Source organism: Seriola dumerili, unplaced genomic scaffold, assembly GCF_002260705.1.
Source record: "Seriola dumerili isolate Sdu_G_001 unplaced genomic scaffold, Sdu_1.0 BDQW01000409.1, whole genome shotgun sequence".
Taxonomy (NCBI): Eukaryota; Metazoa; Chordata; class Actinopteri; order Carangiformes; family Carangidae; genus Seriola; species Seriola dumerili.
Genome location: NW_019174664.1, coordinates 606,770 through 615,711, shown reverse-complemented (window position 1 = coordinate 615,711; position 8,942 = coordinate 606,770).

Here is an 8,942-nt window from a genome sequence, read left to right as displayed (position 1 = left end):
GGGTTACCTTTAAACTGATCTGATCTGTTTACAGGTCAGTAGATCAGGAGCATTTAGGTTGAGTGTCTGGTTCAGGCTCCCTCTGGGTGTGACAGTCAGCCCCTGCTTCACTCAGAGCACCTGAAGTGTTTTTGTCCACATGGGGGCAGTATTTGTCAGGAGTATCAGGGACACTCAGTGGAGGAGGAGCAGCAGGGCAGGTTCAGCTGTAGACCAGCAGCAGCAGATTGTAACCCACCTGCTGTGGTGGCCTTCACTTAACAACATTAACCTTTGGTCGTCATTTATTGACGGCGTGATGGATGAGGGCCAGTGACACATTTTTCACAAAATCTCACTTATGGCACTGCACTGTAGTTTAAAATTCATTACATATGGGAAGACCTCATTGGCACAGTGTTCACATTTCCTCCCTCTTTTCCTTATGTCAAAACTCCCATGAAAGTGACTGCAGCTGTTAATTGATTACAGATGAGCCCTCCTTATACTGGCTTGAATCAGTGGCCATACTGAGCCAATCGACAGCTGACGTTTCCCCACTAATGAGTAGCTACTCTTTCCTGTGGTTTTCTGCTCTGCTGTGATTAGGAGCAAAAATATATCAGTTGATCAGTTGATAAAGTGCTTCATTTCTAACAAGACACAGTCTGATTTAGTGAGGGGAATGTTGATCTAGTGTCCGAGCCAAATGGAAACTAATTGGCGCCCAAAAAGATCAATTAATAACTTTATTCAAGCACCACCTGGGTGTTCATTTGTGTCCATGAATACATTGGTATGCACAAGCACAATGTGTGTGTGTGTGTGTGTGTGTGTGTGTGTGTGTGTTGTTTTTCCCATCTGCTGAGCCGCAGTGCGAGTCATTTATCTCAGTTATCCAGACAGTGTCAGAGCTCCATCTGTGAAAACAGTAAACACACTGACTCACACTCTCTAAGTGACTGCCATTGATACTGGACAAGAAAGCACTGCAGATACACACATGGATCGAGTGTGCCTGCACGCACGCAAGCGCGCGCGCACACACACACACACACACACACACACACACAGACACACACACACACACACACACACAGAGGGTTACAGTTACTGTTTGTTTTCATCTCATTACAGTGACAGGAGCATGGCAACCTCAGAGACAAGCTGGATAATAGTGGTGTTTTGTTTTTCTTTTCTTTTCCTTCCCACTAATGGTCCAGGTTGCCCCTCTCTTTCAAACGATCCTTGGCATACAGTCAGGGTAGGAAAAGATATCAGAGCCGTTTGCTGCTAAATGACCCGTTACAGTGAAATGATGGTTTTGTCAAAGTTTCAGTTTTTTTTTCTTGTTTCTAGTGTCTCAAGTGTCAGTCATCTGACGTTCACAGGAAAAGATTAAGTTTGCACCAGTAAACACTTTGGCAGAAAGAGACTGGCCGTCCTATCTAGTGAATTTTGATAAAATAGTGGTTGATGTTGATACCATAAAACTTTACATAAAGTGTATCAGGAATCAAAACAATTTAAATAAAATTAATTAATAAAATAAAATAAATGAATAAATAAATAAAACCACCCTTTGCGAAATGATTGACAGCAAAAGAGAATAAAGCCCTGCATTTATACCTACATCACTGTGCAAAATAAAAACAGATAAAACACGAATGAAAACGTAAAAAACAAATTGTGTCTTTGAACAGACACAAAAGGACAACAACAACAACAACTACTGACTAATGCGCGAGATATACAACAGAACAAAGAGCAGCCATTGTAGTGCAAATTTTCTGTCTGTGCTCGTCTATGTGTGTAAACGTGTGCGAGACACACGGACACAATCAAAAGAAGTCAGACTTTCCTGACAGCTCGCAACATATTTCATTTTATGGAGCATCTTCATCAGAAACTTTCAACTTCACCGCCACTCTGTCACACAGAAGACAGACAGACAGAAGGCTAATGGTTTCAAAAACCATCATGATAAATTTGTAATTATTGCAAGAGCAGCCTCCAAAAACAAGATGCAGAGCATGAGATCAGTCTACGCTGGATGGATCAGAGGATACAAACTCTGCTCCAGTATAAACAGCGGTGGAAACTAACTACGTATCATTCTTTTACTTGAGTGTTTCCATTTTCTTTTACTTCTCCACCAGATGTCAGAGGGAAATGTTGTATTTGTACTTTCATTTATTTAACAACTGGAGCTTTTACATGCACAACCTGTTCATAAAATATGATGCACTGTGCATTGATGAAACAACCCAGCAGTATATAAAGCCATTAAGGGTTATATATCACAGACAGGGGCCATTCTGCATAGTGAATACTTTTACTTTTGATACAGTAGGCACATTTTGCTGCCAATACTTTTGTGCTTTCACCATGTCATTTTGAAAGTAGGAATTTTACTTGTAATGGAGTATTTCCATAGTGCGGTATGTCTACCTTTGTTTCTTTCTCTCAGCCACTGCTATTATAACTGAGGTAAAAGATCTCTCTCTCTCTCTCTCTCTCTCCACACTTTTCTTTTCCTCGTATTATTCTCTGCTCAAAGGTAAGAGACTGCAAACTGACCCGCATGTTCTCCATCATCAACTAACTTCAAACACAGAACATCACTCGGCTGCGCGTATGAGCTATCCTTTCAGTTTCCTCTGTGCTCCACTGCTCTCCATGGGATATACAGTGTGCAGCCTGTGAATAGAAACAAGAGATTCTTTTTGATATCAGAGGATGAACAGGTGTGCCCCCCAAAACTTTAATCAGTCTTCCTTTGTTGTGAAGTGCCGTGCTGTGTTGACAGAGCTGTTTGGAGCCCAACCGGCATGACTGCCTTACAATTTGCCTGCCAAGTTACCACAGGTAATGGAGCTCTTTGTGGCATGAGGTTGTACCCTGTAGCTATTACTGGTATCAGCCGCCGTGGCAGGAGAAATTAGCCTGCGGCTCAGTTCTGACTTGCCGACGAGAGCTGCGTAAGGACAGTTTTGATACGCATGAGAACCTGTACATACATCTTCAAGAGACCTGAAAATATGCCCCGTGTTTTCCACTGTTTTGATGTCACAGCAAGAAGGGGATTTAATCTCTCTTCAATATGGACTCAAAGGAGTTATCTCACGCTTTTTCATTGCTTTTCTTTGGTTTGTTTTGGGAAGTTTAGGGCCCAGGTTGAACAAAAAGAATAGTCTTTCTGTTTGTAATAATCGGTTTGCATGGTTGCCAGGCAAACCTGTCTGCTTTTATTTCATCCTATTCTTTGCAGCATGCTTGTGGTATCACGGTATATAGATGGATTTGTACGCGCACGCACCCACACACACACACACACACACACTTAAATGAATAACACAAAAAATCTGCTCAATGCATCATCCCATCACCACTCCCTCCTGTCTTCTTTCTTTCGTCCTTTTTAATAGCCATGCTGGCGGTTTGTCCAGAGGTGGCAATGTCAAGTAGATCCACCGCTTTCAGTCCAGACTTGAAATATCTCAACAACTGTTGGATGGATTGCCATGAAATTTTGTACAGACATTCACAGTCCCCAGGGGATGATTCCTACTGACTTTGACCTGCTGGTGGTGCTGGAGGAAAAGTCAGTGGATCGCCAAAGCTTCATCCGTTCATTCAGAATGGCTGCTGCTGACTCCTATGTTAAATTGCCCAACTCTACAGCAGAAATAAACATGTTTACAGCCTGGTTTGGGTCTGGTTTTATTTATGGCACACAGTCATGCATAATTGAGGGTGTGCCACTTTGAGTGACAGGTGGGTGAGCGTATCCTTGCCAGCAGGCACCAAGTTCTCACCTCCACACACGCCCCACCTCTTTGCACATATTTCAATTAGTTGGGAGTTAGTTGGAGTCAGGCAGTGCCAAGATGGCGATGGCGGAGCAGCCCACACTGAGGTTTAAAACCGCTCTTCATCTATGAGTAACGTCTTTATTTACAGGACATGCACCAAATTCATGGTCTCCAGAGGACGAATCCTTTGGAATGTCATTTTTTCTCTAACTGCTTTACGACTATATACTTACAACATTAATGACATTCCCATTAGCTTCAGCTGCACTAATTACCAAATGTAAGCATGCTACCACACCAAACTGAGTCAGTGGATATGGTAAGACCAGCATGTTAGCTAGCTTTCTTTCTTTGTTTCTCCCCACTCTCCCTGTCCATTTTTCTCCCTGCTCATAAATCCTCCCTCCCTTTGTCAGTTCTCCTCCCCTCGCTAACACTTTGTCACATTTCTCTTTCCCACTCTCGCTCCTTTTTCCCTTCACTTATCACTGCACACACACTCTCTCATTCCTACCTGTCTCTTCTATCTTTCTTTATCTCTTTCCCTCTCCCTCCGTCTTTTTCCCCTTGATTTTAACATCGTGCTGCTACATTCACATTTCGGGCCTCACTGAGACCATCCGCTCCTCATCCGCTCCCTCCGCTGTTATCCATCATCCTCTATTGGTCCATTCATCACTTAGCCAGGACGCTATTGGTTCATTCATCAACCAGCCTGCAGCCCCACAGCTGCGGACAGCAACCAGCACACAAGGCCAGGAATGTATAAGCTCAGAGTTTGGTCTATAATGTTGCACGGCACTTGAAACTGTGCAGTGAGTACCTAGGGAAATTTTCCCAGAGCAAGACTCCTTTGATGGAGACCATTATAAAGTACTCAATATTTAGAAATAATAGTCTGATAAAGAAAAACAATAGTGAAACTCTGGTAGTTACGATACTGCAGAACCTGTGTTCTTGCTTTTATTCCACCGGGGCTCTGAACGGCGAAACTTGTAGCTGATTAGTTTATCAGGTAGTTCCATACGTTTCCCTGAAGCCGGCATGAATGTGAGTCTAACACTGGGTGGCGAGAATTTATCTGCATTTATACCAAACATATACTTATGTTTTGGCTGCCAGGCATCTGTTAAAAGCATCGAACAGAACACCTCAAACATGATGTTGCCTTCAAATTCAACTTGTGAGGTCGAGGTTTTGGCATGCATTATCAAATACACAATATGCCTGGTGTTCAAGTGATTTAAGACGGTTTAGCTGAGTTTTGTTTATCTGTTTCACAAGCTGCAACTCCGTGTCCTCAGACAAAGACGGTCACTGGAAAAGATAAATCTCTGTCTTTGTTTTGTATGACACCAGATAAATACAAATATGTTACTGCTTATGAATAGTTTAAAAAATAAATAATTCAAGTGACATTAAATATAACTGATTTTTTGTTTGTTTATTGTTCGGCAGAATGTTTGTTTTTTTTTTTAACCAGATGGTTAGAGGATTTGAGGATTGTGGAGATACCTTCACAACAGTAGTAAGTGTTGTTTAAAAACCAAATATCGTCAAGTGTTTTTCAGAAAAACATATTTGAGATGTATCGGCTGACTTAAACGTTATGCTAGAGTAATGTGGAAGAGTCATGAACTGGAGTAAGCTGGGAACAAGAAAAGCATTGGCAACTAAAGTGATTAATTAATTAATTAATTAATTAACCAGACACCTGACTCTGTGAGACTGCAGACACAGTTGTACCTCTACATTTTGGAATGCCAACATTTACTACTTAGCACTAAATATACAGCTCAGGCTGATGGGAAAGTCCCGAGTTTTGCAGGTATTTGGTCATAAACCAAAGTAAATTTGACCTGAGGCAGTAAGTACCAGTGTGAACTTGATTTGTATCGAACTCGCAAACACACCGGTAGAAACGATCAGTTCGCTCATTCAGCACCAGAACTGATTAACTATCAACTATCAACTACAACTGTGATTTAGAATGACCACAAACAAAAAGGATATCAGTTTAAACATAACTCCTCTTTTTGACTGCAGTAAGTGAACGTGGTATAGGTGCAATTACACTAAGTTGTCCTGATAAAGAAAATATTGAAATCACCTCTGCCTAGTCCATTATTTTTGTTTAAATAAACTCATATTGCCTACAGAGAGGTTTTATGGATACAGCTGGTCAGTTGAGGTCCATCCTCATAGAAAACCATCAAATTTCCAACACACACAGACACACACACACACACACAGAATCCTGACATGGACAGAAAGGCAGACCTCTGGATGAGGAACCACTGCATTCCTCTTGTTGCACATAAATGTTTGCATGTGCTGAGACCAAACACAAAAACACACACATACTGACACAGAGAGAGGGTTCAGGGCCTCTGGTAAAATACACACCTCTTCATGCACACACACACAAGACAACTGAAACTACTAAATAAGGTGGACAGGGATCCTAACAAGCTCCAACCCGACACAGTTTCACAATGCTACACGCACAGAAACTCTATGTAAACTACGCCAATATCCCCAGGTGATATCAATTAAAGTGTGAACATTTTCAAGCATCTACTAACGCCTCCACTCTCAGAGGACGCAGCCGTCTCAGTCTCTGACAAACTCAGAGGCTCATTTGCCAGTCGCTGTCCTCGTCTCATTCTCACCGGCTAAACCATCTGGCCCCCCAGAGAGCATGGACAAAAGATGGACAGAGAAATATATACACACACATGTGAATGTACAGTTTATTATTTGTCAGCAGCGAAGTGTCAGTCCGGAGGGTGGTTTCACGTCATCACAATCAGCTGAAGAATTCATAACCCGCTCATGAACTCAGTGGTCCTCACTGAAGGTTGCCAAAATTCTTTAACCCCTGGGTTTATTAAACCTTTTCATAACCAATTAAATCTTAAAGATGTCAGAATATCGAGCTAAAAACAAGGTGCCTTTTATCCGTTTCAAACATTTTCGAGGTGGATGACTATTTTTTACCAAATAACAGTGATATGTTTGCATGATTACCAAATGGGGCCACAGCTGTCAACGCCAAGAATGAACCACAACTATCAGCTCACAGGATAAATGAAAAAAAAAAAAATCTGCGGGTGGTGCAGGAAGAAAAGCCATCAAAGTCAGTAGGTTTCATCCTTTGGAGACAATAAAGTGTTTGCGCAAAATTCCATGGTAATCTGTTCATCAGTTGTTAAGATGTTTTAGTTTGGACCAAAGCAATCGACTGACCAACCCACAGACAGACACTGTCATCCATTCACCACACTATAAGTGCGGCTAAAACCTATTTATGACTTTATGATAATTCGTGTCTAGCCGTGCAGACAGTTCTGGTTTTATTTTTCCAAGTTGTGAGATGTCTCAATCTGCCGCTTATTTATGATAAGCCCCAGATTTTGCTTAGAAGAGTTTTCTTTGGAACCAAAGAAATAGTCCCTATGAAAATTGTTGACTCCATGTTTTGTGGTGTTCAAGGCAATAAAAATTTAATTGAGCAGCAACGTCTCTTCCCAGAAACAGAGTCCCTTGTTACTTCAGATAATCCTCACCGGGGAGGAGGCAGAAAATCTCAAAGATGACCATTTCATTTCTGGACAAGTGCAATAAAAATCTACATAGTTAAACACCACAAGAGATAAGTTGTTTTTTGTTTTTCCTTCTGAATTTGGGTGAACTGACCTTTAAACATATCAAACCACACTGTCTTTGGATAATTAATGAATATTCTGAATATGTTGACATATCAGGGTCAGTACTTGCTTTTACACTTGGACAGAATACAGAGTTTGTCTGTGCTCACTCCTGCACTGTTACTCCGTAATGAATGAATGTGATGGCTTGTCTGCTCCTATACAGCAGCCCATATATCAGCCTGTGACCACACAGCCTCCAGTGGTGCGACACAGGGCACAGCTGAAAGTGTGGTGCCAACATTAACAAGGGTCTCCTTCAGCGCCACATACCCCCCCCTCCCCCCGCCGCACCTGTCGCTACGTGCGTGCATATGTGTTTGTATGTATGTGTGTGTGTGTGTAAAGCATGTAACTGAAAAGACATGTGGTGCTCTTGCACATTCCTTCTGGCCCACTCATGAATCATTCTGCCCCCGCCTCTGCAGCCACTGGCCCCGGGGTCCTGGGAGAGAGAGGAAGGAAGATGGGAGGGCGAATGAGGAGAGGTGTAGGAGGCTGAGGTATGAGCAGGGTAACAGCCATGCTTTATGTATGTGCAGTGTGGTGCTATCTCCTCATCGTCATCAGATTCGCTGCATTGATATTACATATGCATGTCATTACGCAGGTTTTACTTGAGGACAGGTTTTATCTGTGCAGGATGCAGAAAGAACAATCTGATTAGGGAGATATAAGAAAACACACCATGCATACCTGAAGTATGTTTGAGGCACTTAAGAGTGTTTTTACTGTTGACAACAGATAAACTCCAGCTGGCTGTGATGTTGCCTCAGAAGATAATGGAAGATAGCATGCTATGATATATATACAGTTATACCCTGTTAACATCTACTTTCCTTTAATGTCCCCCTGTAAGTAGCTTCAAGGTTGTTAACATCATCTTATTCCAGAAACATACAGTATGTATTCTTCACAAAGCTATAAATGAAATACTCCGACCCACAATGCAATACAGTCCTGTATACTGATGTTGGGAAATGTTTCTTATAGCCTATGATCTGTTTTTGTGTCTAGAAGATTCCAAGAGAATCCGAGAGCTTGTTTGGATTTTTTATTAGTAGAAATACATGAAGGAAGATTTATTGAAACTTTATTATATAATGAATATAATACAGAAATATATTTAGAAATGTCTCATATGTCTTTTTAAAAACACTGATTGATTTTGCACTGAATTTTCAGTATATAGATTTCTCCCCTCGATGCCTTATTCCTTTTTCAAGTTCAGCTATTTGAAAGAGTGGTCAGTGGTAGATCTCGGTCACAAAACCCCCGAATAAGAAAAAAAAGTCAATGACAACGGCAGATTTACTAGTTATTCTGGCTGGTTTGTAAATAAGAAGAAAAAAAAGACGTGATTGTCATTGCTGACGTTTGCCCAAAGGAAACTTTTTCTCTGTGTGAATTTTGTCCATCAGACAAATAATTTATACAG